Below are 14,569 nucleotides of genomic sequence, written 5' to 3'. Positions count from 1 at the left end.
TTGGTCAAATATAATAGGAGATCGTACATAGGCAATTTTCTGTTCTGTCCCATCAATTAAAACAAATAAATAAATTGTTTCTTATTGTCTAATATATTGGGCCAATGGTTCCAAGTACAAAGTGAACAACAAGGGGGACCTAGCACAACCCTGCCACACCCCTCTTTCCAAAGTTAATGAGTCTGCCAAACGAGAGTTACGTATGTAACTAAGGTTCTATGAATTCCGGATGACCGCCAGAGGACGGTACTTAGCACCTGTGCGCAACACATAGGTCGAGATTAATAATAATAATAAGTCACGTCGTGGGCGTGACATGGGTGACGTCAGAACCAGCCCATATATACCTGACGCACCCAGCGCTCTTTTCTTTCGAAATGCACTCGCAAAAACTCTGAGTGACAGGAAACTCTGGCGGTCATCCGGAATTCATAGAACCTTAGTTACATACGTAACTCTCGTTCTATTTCATTCCTCCTGACCGCCAGAGGACGGTGCTTAGCACCTGGATGACTCATACCAACAAGGTCACGAAAAGTCTACTCTTACCAGGATTGGAGAAGCGGACAACACCACTGGAGCCACTGGATGAGGAGCCGCCACATTCACTCTGTAGAAGCGGGCGAAGGTACAGGAGGAAGCCCACGTAGCTGCAGCACAGATGTCATTCAGTGGGACACCCTTCAGCGCGGCCCAAGAGGTGGACACTCCTCTGGTAGAATGGCAAGTAACTTTGGGAGGCTGAAGAGCCCTAGATCGATACGTCTGAAGGATGGCATCCACAACCCAATGTGAAAGCCTCTGTTTGGAGACAGCAGAGCCTTTTTTATGACCCCCATAACAAACAAACAGGGCATCCGTCTTGCGAAGCCCAGCAGTCACATTAATATAATACCGCAGCATACGGACAGGACACAAAGGACTAACATCAGAGTCCCCAAGTTCAGACTCTGGAGCATAAACAGCCAGCGAAAGTGGCTGATTAACGTGAAAAGCAGAGACTCTCTTTGGTAAAAAAGATGGGTTAGGCCACAAGGTAACACCAGACATATCCGAATTCCAGCAAATGCAATTGTCAGAAATTGACAAGGCATAGAGCTCCCCAATACGCTTTGCAGAGGAGATTGCAAGCAGAAACGCTGCTTTCACTGACACCCATCTCAACTGAGCCCCATCCAATGGTTCAAACGGTGAACACAATCCTTCTAGAACTAATGGAAGATCCCAAGAAGGCACTCGAGTAAGCCTTAGAGGCCGCAGGCGAAGGGCACCCTTTAAAAAACGGCACACTAAGGAATGCGACCCCACTGAACGACCATCAATCAAGGAATGGCGGGCTGAAATGGCCGCAACATAAACCTTAATAGTTGAAACCAAAAGATTTTTATCAAATAACGTCTGAAGGTAGTTTAGTAGTACTGGGACAGAGCAGTGCACTGGGTCCACATCACGAGTCCCACACCAACTAACAAACAGTTTCCATCTGTTCTCATGCAGCGCTCTCGTCGAGGCAGCACGAGCGTTCAGGATTGTTTGGATAACTGCCTGGTCACAAGAAGTCAACACAGAGTCCGGCCCTTCAATGGCCACAGGTACAGGTGAAGGCGCTCTGGGTGAGGATGCCATATGCTCCCTCCCAGCTGTGACAGGAGATCCTTCCTCTGAGGGAGAGGCCACGGTTTCCCATTGAGAAGTTGGAGAAGCACGGGAAACCATATCCTCCCTGGCCAATACGGAGCAACTAATAACACGCTGTGATTGCTCCTGGCCATCCTGTGTAGCGTTAGCAACAGGAGTGGAAAGGGAGGGAATGCATACAGGAGGCATTCCGGCCACGGGTGTGCCAGTGCATCTTGCCCCAGTGGACTCTCTGGTTCTGAGAGGGAAAACCACAGTTGAGACAATGTGTTGTCGCGCTCGAGGGAAATAGATCTACCTCTGCCATGCTGTACATCCCCCAGATTTCCTGCACCACCATCGGGTTCAACCTCCACTCTCCCGGTTGTGGTTTCTGCTGTGCGAGAAAATCTGCAGTGCAATTCTGCACGCCTGGCAGATGAACTGCCCTGACACTCTGCAAATGGGGCAGCGCCCACAGGTGGAGTTTCCGTGCCTCCACTAGTGAGTGAACAGATCTTGTGCCCCCTTGATGATTTATGTGGTAAACTGTTGACGTGTTGTCTGTCCGAACAAGAACATGTCTCCCCCTGAGGGCAGGAAGGAAGAACATGAGTGCCAGGCGAACAGCTCGCAGTTCCAGCACGTTTATGTGTTCGAGCCTCTCTCGAGGATTCCAAACACCTCTGACCATCCTGTGGTTCCAGACAGCCCCCCAGCCTGTAAGTGAGGCGTCTGTGACTACTACCTCTCGACGACACGGGAGAGAGCCCAGAGGAACGCCACTGCAAAGGAACTCCCTGTTTCCCCAAGGCCGGAGATGCCGAAGACACAGAGTGGAGAGCTGCACAGATCTGTGCTGGTGCAGCTGTGGATATAGGCCCAGATTGTTGAGCCAAATCTGTAAGGGGCGCAAGTACAGAAGCCCCAGAGGTATCAATGTTGACACGGACGTAAGCTTGCCCATCAACTGAAGAAGCAGACCGAATGGCACTCTCTGATTCCTCTGAACACGAGAAACGAGATTGAGCACATCTGTCACTCTTTGAGGGGACGGAAAAGCCTTCATGGTCACAGATTCGATGGCAATGCCAATGAAGATTACCTTTTGGCTGGGAATCAATGAGCTCTTCGCAATGTTCACTGAAAGCCCCAATTGTGACACATGGTCCAGTAGAATGGAAGTGTCTCCGAGAACTTGTTCCCGACTCCGAGCACACACAAGCCAGTCGTCCAAGTACGGCAGAATTCTCATTCCGCGGGCTTGAAGGGGCGCAAGAACTGCCGCCACACACCTGGTGAATGTACGGGGCGCCAGAGAGAGCCCAAAGGGGAGCACTCTGAACTGGTACGCTTGATCTTCGAAAGCAAAGCGAAGAAACGGTCTGTGGTGTGGTGCCACAGGTACATGGAAATAAGCGTCCTTTAAGTCGACACTTGTGAACCAATCCCCTTCCCTGACCGACTGCAGGACATCCGTGGTACGGAGCATGTGAAAACGTAGCACCTTGACATAATGATTTAGGCGCCTGAGATTGAGAATCGGACGAAAACCTCCATCCATTGAATAGAACCCCTTTAACTGTTCTGAACTCTGAACAACTTCTATGGCACCATTCCGCAAAAGTTCCTGAATCTCCTGTCGGAGGGCCATGGACCTCACTGGCTCGGAAACAACGGTTCTTTTTACCCCCTCGAACTTTGGGGGACGCCGTCTGAACTGAATTTTGTAGCCCTCGAACAGGGTTGAAATCACCCACGGGTCTGTAACGAAGGCCTCCCAACGACTGCGGCGGCTTTCGGAAAAACTGCTGGGGGCCAGATGTAGAGTGTCAAACTCTACTGTTGTGGCCGCCTTGAGGCCTGGCGGTCATTTCTTGGGGCCCTGCCCCTTGGTGGCCGAAACGTGGGCTGGAGAGAGGGTCGACTGGCCTGACCGTGGCCATCAAAAACACGTCCAGATTCTGGTAAGGTTGAGACTCTTGCCGCTGGGCGAAAAGAGCTGGCACCTCTGGGCTGGGGTCTGGGGCCACGATGCAGTTCAGCAAAGTGTCTGCAAGATTTATTTGCCTCAACAGCCCGCTCCAAGGTCTGCTGGGCAGCGGGTCCAAACACATGACCTGGCACAACAGGTAAAGTGCGAAGTGTACCCCTGCAAGACTCTGACAGGGGGGACTGGGCTAGCCACACCTGGCGTCTAGCAATCAGCCTTCCAAGCTCTCTCGACATGTAAGCAAACGCCTGAAGTGAAGCATCACTTAGGCTCTGCGTAGCATTGTCAACTCCAGCCTCCTTCAGAGACTGAGAAAGGGCAATGGCTAGATGAGAAAAGGAGTTACCCAGGCGACCAATCCGAGCCGCCGCATCATAACTTTTAGTAATGAGGTCATCCGTAATACTGCACTGAGGACGTGGGCAACGGGCTTCCGGTCGAGCAGCATCCGCAGGCGCTACAACCAGGCCCGCAATAGTGCCATCAACGGAGGGCATGTGATCCAATCCGTACTTAGCTGCATCTTGCATAGCACTCAAACTCCTGCATTCCCTTGGGAAATGAGTAAACGACTTGGGATCTGCCCAACATCGTTGGAGCTCCTCAATGTATGGCAAAGAGGCCGGAACGCTGAATACAAGCTTCTGGGAGACTTTGAAAAAGGCACTTGTAGGAACAGCCGTCACAGGTGTATCTACTCCAAGTCTCGATGAGGCCAACTGAATAGCCTGGTGAACAGAGGAAAACTCAGGCTCTGTCTCCAAGGGCTCCAGATCTGAGGAGCGGGAGCTCACAACAGAGGGGTTAGGAGAGTGACAGCCTTCTACCCGATCCCCCAGAAAATCTGCACCATCTGCTCTGAACAAAGTATCTGAAGCAGCAATGGATATAGCATCTTCCTGAGGATGATCAGCACTGGAGTCTGTCTGGTCTTCCTCATCATCCAGAATGGGGCTAGGCACAGTGGGAGGACCACTAAGTTTTAGACTGAGGAGCAAAGACTTAATCTGAGCAAATTCAGAAGCCAAAGTGTCCGCTTTGGCAGACAACACCTGATCAGGATGACTTCTCTTGGCCTCAGGGGCCTCCATGCGGGGACGCTTGCAGCGTTTATGGTCCTTAACAGGACTAGAGGCAAGAGTCAGTTTGGGCATAGTACTCTTACCGCTGCCAGTCTAGCGGTCCTGTCTGCCAGTGGAATGGAGATACAATTGAAACAGGCATCTTCTGTGAGAGCCTGTTTCAGATGTCCAATCCCTAGACAATGTGGACATAGGGTATGGCCATCTTCTGGGCTTAGAGGAGCCAAGCAACTGTTGCAACCATGCAACAAAGATGACATCATGTTGTGAGCTTTCCGGAGCGAATAACACTCACAAGTCACTGGCTCATGTACCGCGCTTAATTAGAAGGCACGGGTGAACACGCACAGGCTACGTCGCCACAAACTGAGGCAGTAACAACGGGCTAGTGAGCGGGAGAAACACTCACGAGTCCCAGACTTACGGTGTCACAGGAGCGGAGAGCACCCACAGAACACCGGTTGAGATTGAGAATAGTCAGTAACCACGGTGCCGTTGGAGCGTAAAAACACTCACGAGGCACCGGGTCACGCAGGTGTAAAAAATACAATACAACCGAAGTATAGCTAGCAACAAGACAAGCTAATAAACGGTCAAGCCACAGGAGCGGAGTCACTCACGGGGCGCAGGTTATCACGAGCTCACGAAATGGCGGTGCCGCAGGAGCGAAAAACACTCACGAGGCACTGGTGTACTAGCCTAGCAGGCTCTGAATAGATGCGCTAATGTATCAAAGTCCGCAGACTGTCGGAAAATTAGCTGAGAAAAGCTGGCCGCCAAGCATATGAGGGCTAACCAGCTAGTAATAGTCGGTGTCAACACACAGCGTATCAATATTTAGCCAGAAAACGGCAAAAATACTCACTGCAGGTGATGATAACAGTCAAAAATGCGATACCGTCTCACAGCCTCCGGAGGACGCGACGCGCAGCTCCAATATGTGAGGCTCCAAGCGAGAACGGGTTGAAATCCAAAGCAATATTCCAAGAAGGAACTTCGACCTATCGCTGATGCGAGAAATGTAGAAAGAAAAGAGCGCTGGGTGCGTCAGGTATATATATGTATATATACATATGTAGATATCCAGGTGCTAAGCACCGTCCTCTGGCGGTCAGGAGGAATGAAATAGAATCACTGTTAAGTTTGAGCACTTTAAATTTACAAGGCCGGCTAAAATAATCAAAAATATTTCTTTGCATCCAGACTTATTGTTACAGTTTTGTTTTGTTACTTTGGTATATTCATTATGTGCAAATATCGTCTTGTATTATCTTGTGTTTGTCGTCTGTTAATAAATCCTGATAAATTGACAATTACATTTGGGAGAATTTGTTCCATTCTTTTGGACATAATGTAATACATTTATATATAATTGGCCAGATTCAGAATTGAGATGATGGCTTCCTTCCAACTCGGAGGGATATGAACTTGTTAAAGGGCCCAGTTACCAGTTGATAAAAACAGAGGAGTAAGTGTGTCTTTTAGAGCTTTATACTCCCTGGACATTTATTGTTTTTTAGTCTTTTAATTGCACTTTGAAATTCAATAGCTGTTATTTCAGCACCTATTTTTTTGTTTTTGTCTTTGGTGATGGCAGGTCCATTGTTTCCTGATATTTAGGTGACACTTTTTTGTAGAAGGATTCAAACAATGAATGTATTTGGTCTTGTTTGGTTAAAAAAAAAAAAAAATTGTATTTTAAAAAAATTCTCTCTTTCCGTTGGTTTTTTTTGTAATTTTTTTTTGGTATTTTGAAATACTTTTATAGTTTTAATTTTTTTTCTTATTATGAGGCCAGGTCATAATCTCACTTCTTATTCTATTTAATTTACTGTAGCATTTTTGGACCCTTATTTTGTCATGTTTAGCTAAACAAGTGAGGTCACTTCCTGCTGAAGCATATACATTAATCAAAGTAAACACACTTCCATTAATAGATCCTTTGACCAGTAAAAATCCGCCATTTTTATCTTTGTGTTCAAAACTCTGTTCAAAGGCTGTTCTGCTTGAGCTTACTATGGCTCTTATGTTTGGCCCTGTGTGGAGAATAATAAAGTCTGAAATAACCAAATTTAGTCCATTTCTGATGTTCTAAGTGGTTTAAATGGTAATATTTATGTATTTTATTTTTTTTATCATATTTGCTAGTATCTTTAATTGGACTCAACATTAAAAGAAACAATTTGTAATTTTTCAGATGCCATTATATTAACCATGTTGAAATCATTCTTGTGCTTTCTCTGGTCAAACACAACCTGGTATGACTATAACATATTTTTATATTTTATGGATGTAAATATTAAGGTTTTAAGTGTTCATAATTAGATAAGATGAAAAAAACATGGAGACTTTTTGGAATTACACTGAACAAATATTTATACACAACACTTTTGTTTTTGCGCCTTTTTTTCGTGAGCTAAATTCAAAGTTATAAACCGTGCATGCTAATAAGCACTTCTCCTTTACAGAGACAGTTTAACGACCGATTCAATCCAGAATGAAGCAATCGAGCTGCTTCCCATGAGCAGAGCAGTGGCTACTTTGCTTTGCTTATTCTTATTACATGGTAATTATAGGACACAGGGTTAGGGTGATTTTCTGATAGTACTGCTAATCCTTGCAATAAACCAGTGTAAATTTACAGCAAATATGGGTGGTATTTCTTTGCAAAAATACTAAAGCATTCAGCCCCATATCACCATGCCACGCTTTTCACTTTTATCACTTATTGTTATATTTTCATAAAAAGAAAGTTAACATCCGCATTTTGTAATAATGTTCTTAAAATGATTTTATTACCAAATAAATTGACAATTGTTTTATATTTTAGATTACACAGTGTTTCTACAAGGTTTGAACCCCCACCCTTGTACATCTGAACATGATGATTCCATGTTGGCTCTTAGCTGGATCCTTCTATTACATGTTTTCTTGGAACAGGCTCATGTAGCTATCAGACCCTTATTAGGCTGTTCAGAAAGCAGCTGTACAACCATGACGTCCTATACACTACCACACACTACTCCTGCTGAGAGCATGGCAGAGAGCACATGAGGGCCAGATGTTTATCATCGATTATTGATCGTTTTTGCAGAGTGGAGAGCAGAGTGGTGCTGTGGTCAGGTTTATTTTTGGCAGTACTCTTGGCGTATGTAAGACGGTACGGACATTCTTCATGTTTTTTTTCCAACTCCACCATCAAAGGAGTTTTCCTTAAAGGAGATATTGGCCCTCATTTATCAAAATTGAGGCAAGAAATGTGGGTGTGTATTTGTCCATACACCAGAGGGCGGGTGGTAGTCATGAATCTGAGTGCACAATGTGGATCCCGCCGTAGTCACGAGCCGCTGGTGATAAATGCAATTGAAAACCAGCAAATTTGAATGAAACACCCAAGTGTACGGAATACTGCAAAAATCTGCATTTGTTTGAACAAGAGATTTTATGTTTTTAACTGAAACATGGCTTGAGAAAAACACAGGATATGTGGTATGGAGTGGGTGGAGTCTATGCAGTTTTTAGAGATGAAATAATGACCCACAGGTAATTATGGGGTGTTTTCATCATTTGAGTATGTATCCTTTAAAATGGAGCTAAAACAGTCTCATTCTCTTCATTGTTTTATACAAGCCTCTCCAGCACTGCCAACGTTTTATTGATGGTTTTACTGAGATGTTTCAGTCGTATGCACAGACTTTGATGGTTTGGACATTACAGGTGATTTCAATGTGCATGTTGATAATATTTGTGACAGAAACGCTAAAGAGCTTGATGCTGGCCCCACCCACAGCAGAGGGCACACTCCAGATCTCCTAATTATAAAGGGGGTAAATATTTCAAATGTCAATGTGGTCAATGCCGCTCTGTCTGATCATTTCTGTGTCTTTTTTTACATGTTTGTTTTTCAGCAGAACAGGTGCACTCATGTTCTAATGTAAATGATTTGTTGAACTCTGTTACATCTAGTGTTTTGAATGTTCTGGACACCATCGCCCCTATGAAGGCTAAAATGGTAAAAAATAAGCAGAAGTTGCCATGGAGACATGATGATTGGGTCAGGGCACAGAAAAGGGAGTGTCACAGGGCCGAACGGAAATGGTGTAAGTCAAAGTTCCAGGTTCAAAAAGAGATTTACAAAGAGAAGCTGAACATGTACAACCTCATTTATGTAGAACTAGGGAAAGATATTTGTCTGAAATAATTGGAAGCTGCAGTAAACACGGGCGTGTCCTGTTGCCACAGTAACAGATGGACAAACCCTCCAGCTCAGCTGCTGTTAGAACTCATTTCCACATCCAAGTGTAATGAGTTTGTATTATTCTTTAATGACAAAGTTCAGGGCATTAAAAATGCTATAAATCCCACAATGCAAAAAATTACCCTAAAACCACCAAGACACTTAGAGCGAACTCACTTTGCACCAGTAACTGACAAAACTGTCCATGAGATCATCACCAGACTGAGTTCATCCACATGCTGCCTCCATGTGTGACCTCCAGATTTCTAAAGTCTGTGCTTAACAGTTGTTGTTGTTGTTGTTATTTTATGGCGGTTGGCATCCAAGTGTTGCATTACCGCCAGACTTTATTCCTCAGACTTTGTCGTAGTCCTTAAAAGTTAATTTTAAGGCGTTAATGGACCTGCATTTATATCTCAGAGTCCGACCGGCTTTATTCCAGGGCTGACTCTTCTTCATCTTCCTCTCCAGTGCTGACTCTTCTTCATCTTCCTCTCCTTCTTTGATGTTCTGTGCTTCCACTGTACAGCTTTATTCTTTAGGCTTCATTCTTTAGGCTTTGATATTTCCAATGACGTCGTTGCTTGGTAGCCGTGCATCTACGCGGTTGTGCGGGTGGCGAGAGCCATTATATGTGCTGAACAGTTTCACTCACATAGTTAACATGTCGCTTCATTCTGGAACATTCCCAATGTGCTTTGAAAACTGTGGTCATAAAGCCTCTCCTAAAGAAGAGCAGGGGGAGGGGGGAGGGGTCAGGGGGAGTGGTCATAAAGCCTATCCTCAAAAAGAGCAGGGGGAGGGGTCAGGGGGAGTGGTCATAAAGCCTCTCCTAAAGAAGAGCAGGGGGAGGGGGGAGGGGTCAGGGGGAGTGGTCATAAAGCCTATCCTCAAAAAGAGCAGGGGGAGGGGTCAGGGGGAGTGGTCATAAAGCCTCTCCTAAAGAAGAGCAGTCTTGATGCTGCAGTCCTGAGTCATGACCGGCCCATCTCTAATCTGACATTTTGGGACAAAGTCCTTGAAAAGGTCGTTTACAACAGCTCACAGATTTCCTCCTAATAAACAACTCATTTGATGTTTTTCAGTCAGGTTTTAGACCTCATCACACTGAGACTGCTGTTGTCATGATGACTGAGACTGCTGCTGGATGGTGACAAATGACATCCGTCTGAACACTGACACGGGCAAAGCCTCAGTCTTAATTCTGTTTGATCTGATGCTGCTTTTGACACTGTCGATCATGGGATCCTCTTACAGAGACTAGAGGACGGGGTGGGCATCACTGGCACTGCCCTAAACTGGTTAAGGTCCTATCTGGAAGACAGGAAGTACTTTGTGTCTCAGACCACATGACCCTGACCTGTGGTGTGCCCCAAGGGTCAGTCTTGGGACCCCTTCTGTTCAACCTCTACATGCTGCCGTTAGGTCAGCTGATACGCAGTGAAAATGTGTCCTATCACAATGATGCAGACGAGTCAGATCTATGTTTCACTGTCGCAGGTGAATATGGACCAGTGGATTCTGTCACTGCATCCAACAGATCAGTTTGTGGAGGCAGAACATCTTTCTCCAGCTGAACTCAGACAAGACTGAAATCATCGTCTTTGTCACAGAAACAAAGAGAAAGTGTTAGTGTCACCTCCAGAGTCTCGCTCTAAAATCTACAAACCAAATTAGAAATCTGGGGGTAATAATGGACTCAGACTTGAACTTTAACAGACACATCACATCAATAACATCAGCAGCTTTTTACATCTAAAAAACATTGCCAAAATCAAAAATATAGTGTCTAAACCAGACTTGGAGAGACTTATCCATGCGTTTGTCTCCAGTAGATTAGACTACTGTAACCCGAGCAGCAGCGTTCTGGATGCACTGCAGCTGTTTTACAGCTCGTTTGGATATGCATGGATAAGTCTCTCCAAATCTGGTTTAGACGCTATATTTTTGATTTTGTCACATTTTCTGAACAGGAAGCAGCGGCATGAAAAAATAACTACTCACGCCGATGGTAGCTCATGCTGTTCACTCGCACTATTGTGGACCTCCATTTCCGCCGTGACTCACGTTGCAACTGGAGACATTTCCGTGGTTAACCGCAGATTCCAAAATCCCCAGGAATAACCTATTGTGGCCATAAATAATCGCAATGATTGAAAAATCGGTTAATCGTGACATCACTACTCATGGCAGGGCTCTGGGGGTGGATGAGATCTGCCCTAAAGTCTCTGGATGTTGTAGGACTGTCTTGGTTGACACGTCTCTGCAACATCGCGTGGCGGTCGGGGACAGTGCCTCTGGACTGGCAGACCGGGGTGGTGGTCCCTCTGTTCAAGAAGGGGGACCGGAGGGTGTTTTCCAACTACAGAGGGATCACACTCCTCAGCCTCCCGGGTAAGGTCTATTCCAAGGTACTGGAGAGGAGAATCCGACCGATAGTCGAACCTGGGATTCAGGAGGAGCAGAGTGGTTTTCGTCCCGGTCGTGGAACACTGGACCAGCTCTAGACTCTCCATCGGGTGCTCGAGGGTTCATGGGAGTTTGCCCAACCAGTCCACATGTGCTTTGTGGATCTGGAGAAGGCTTTCGACCGTGTCCCTCGGGGTGTTCTTTGGGGGGTGCTCCGGGAGTACGGGGTCCGGGGCCCTTTGCTCAGGGCTGTCCGGTCCCTGTATGACCGGAGCAGGAGCTGTGTTCACTGCAGTAAGTCAGACCTGTTCCCAGTGCATGTTGGACTCCTCAGGGCTGCCCTTTGTCACCGGTTCTGTTCATAGTTTTTATGGACAGAATTTCTAGGCGCAGTCAGGGGTCGGAGGGTGTGGTCAGGGGTCGGAGGGTGTGGTCAGGGGTTGGAGGGTGTCCGGTTTGGGGACCACAGGATCTCATCTCTGCTGTTTGCAGACGATGTTGTCCTGATGGCTCCATCAAACCCGGACCTGCAGCTGCACTGGGACGGTTTGAGCCGAGTGTGAAGCGGCTGGGATAAGAATCAGCTCCAAATCATAGACCATGGTTCTCGACCGGAAAAAGGTTTCTTGTCCTCTCCAGGTGGGTGGGGGGTCCTTGCCCCAAGTATCTCAGGGTCTTGTTCACGACTGAGGGAAGGATGGAGCGTGAGATTGACAGTTGGATCGGTGCAGCGGACCGTTGTGGTGAAGAAGAGATGAATCTCTGGCTCAATTCCTGATGCGGGAAACAAAATGAAAGTGTGTTTTTAATTTCTAAAACATGTGATACTAGGACTAATTATTCTTCTTGTGCAGTAGTGTTGATACTTTACAAACATTTCAAACTCAGTCTTCATAGGAAAAAGCTTTATTCTCAATATGATAACCAACATTGTTAATAGCCACCCTAAAATATCCCACACCTTTGGACTCCGGAGTGAGTGTACCATCAACTATCTACAGTCTCTTACATCACATGTAGTGTTTTCCCCTTTAAGACACATTTCTATATTTATCCCGTGAGCGTAATGACAGAGTAAACTTGTTTTCTTGCCACACTGATCACACAGTGTTGAGAGCAGCGTGTTGACTCAGCTCTCAGCTCCATTGTACACCTCAGATTGTTTATTTGTACCTCTATAGTTCTATTCAGTGCAGGTCCAGGAGGCTCGGACTCAGACAATGGCCCCGGGCCCCGTGTGGTTAAGTGTCACTGATCTCTGATACAGTGGCCAACAGTGCCTGATTACTTGTGTTTGTGGAATACGTTCTAGTTCTTGTAAAGTATGTCAGTAACACATGTTAACTGACAGGACAGCCTCATTCTGAGAGTACGTGTGTACAGTCCTGGTCAGTATACTAGTCCTGGTCAGTATACTAGTCCTGGTCAGTATACTAGTCCTGGTCAGTCCTGGTCAGTATACTTGTCCTGGTCAGTATACTAGTCCTGGTCAGTATACTAGTCCTGGTCAGTCCTGGTCAGTATACTTGTCCTGGTCAGTATACTAGTCCTGGTCAGTATACTAGTCCTGGTCAGTCCTGGTCAGTATACTTGTCCTGGTCAGTATACTAGTCCTGGTCAGTATACTAGTCCTGGTCAGTCCTGGTCAGTATACTTGTCCTGGTCAGTATACTAGTCCTGGTCAGTATACTAGTCCTGGTCAGTATACTAGTCCTGGTCAGTCCTGGTCAGTATACTTGTCCTGGTCAGTATACTAGTCCTGGTCAGTATACTAGTCCTGGTCAGTCCTGGTCAGTATACTTGTCCTGGTCAGTATACTAGTCCTGGTCAGTATACTAGTCCTGGTCAGTATACTAGTCCTGGTCAGTCCTGGTCAGTATACTTGTCCTGGTCAGTATACTAGTCCTGGTCAGTATACTAGTCCTGGTCAGTCCTGGTCAGTATACTTGTCCTGGTCAGTATACTAGTCCTGGTCAGTATACTAGTCCTGGTCAGTATACTAGTCCTGGTCAGTCCTGGTCAGTATACTTGTCCTGGTCAGTATACTAGTCCTGGTCAGTCCTGGTCATTATACTTGTCCTGGTCAGTATACTTGTCCTGGTCAGTATACTAGTCCTGGTCAGTCCTGGTCAGTATACTAGTCCTGGTCAGTATACTAGTCCTGGTCAGTATACTAGTCCTGGTCAGTCCTGGTCAGTATACTTGCCCTGGTCAGTATACTAGTCCTGGTCAGTCCTGGTCAGTATACTAGTCCTGGTCAGTATACTAGTCCTGGTCAGTCCTGGTCAGTATACTTGCCCTGGTCAGTATACTAGTCCTGGTCAGTCCTGGTCAGTATACTTGCCCTGGTCAGTATACTAGTCCTGGTCAGTATACTATAATACTCAGCACGAGTAGATCTATTTAGCCAAAACATCAGGACTATTTCCCTTCATAACAGTCGATACTATAATGTTAAATTAGATATCAATACTAAAGAGAGGGTTCAATACACCTCTTCATTTATACTGATATTTAAAAACATGTTCCTTTATTTTTATTCATATTAATATTAATGATAATATTATATATTTTTTATATATTACCATAACTAGTCCTGATATATCCAGTATTGTCAATTGTTTTAGTGTTAGTAATAGTATTTGTATTTTATTATCGCCACCACAGACATTGTTGATTCATTTCTCCCTGTGGCCCTCAGAGGCAACTGTTGTTGTGATTTTGGGCCTTACAAAAATAAATTGATTTGATTTGATAATACATTTTGGACCGTAGTAGCAACACATACTGTCCTCGCCTGCGTGGTCTGCATATGCAGCTGTATTTAAATAAAACACATCATTTGACTCTTAATTCTCTTAATTAATTAGTCTGATATCCAAACAGAAGACCTGAAAGTGGACGCTGGGACTGTACTGGGATCTATATATCAATACTTTGGCCTGGTTCAATAATCCATATTTCTGAACATGTTTGTAGATCTACACTAAAATAACAGGATTAGCAGGTAACAGAGGCTACAGACCTCAAGGCGACACCGGGACAATTCGTTCTCAAAGAGGACATAATCTTACTTGTATTTGTAGTTTTGCTAATTACTCTTAATGACATAGTTTAGCAGTAGACATTATAAACTCTGCGTGGAAATGCCGCATACATGAAAGTGGAGCGAGAAGACAACACTGAAGACACTAATGTGCAGCAGCTCTTTGTGTGGAGCAGTCACACTAC

The 14,569-nt window shown here is 45.5% G+C and overlaps 1 protein-coding gene across 3 annotated transcripts in view; it reads left to right on the top strand.

Annotated features, from left to right (window-relative positions):
* Positions 1-14,569, top strand: part of mef2aa (myocyte enhancer factor 2aa) — a 158,349-nt gene that overhangs the window by 135,360 nt on the left and 8,420 nt on the right. The gene's annotated exons all lie outside the window — the stretch shown is intronic.

Source organism: Eucyclogobius newberryi, unplaced genomic scaffold, assembly GCF_026437365.1.
Source record: "Eucyclogobius newberryi isolate DKJ021-1_F unplaced genomic scaffold, fEucNew1.0.hap1 SCAF_7, whole genome shotgun sequence".
Taxonomy (NCBI): domain Eukaryota; kingdom Metazoa; phylum Chordata; class Actinopteri; order Gobiiformes; family Gobiidae; genus Eucyclogobius; species Eucyclogobius newberryi.
Note: the sequence above shows the minus strand (reverse complement) of the source record. Positions and strands in the feature narration are given on the sequence as shown.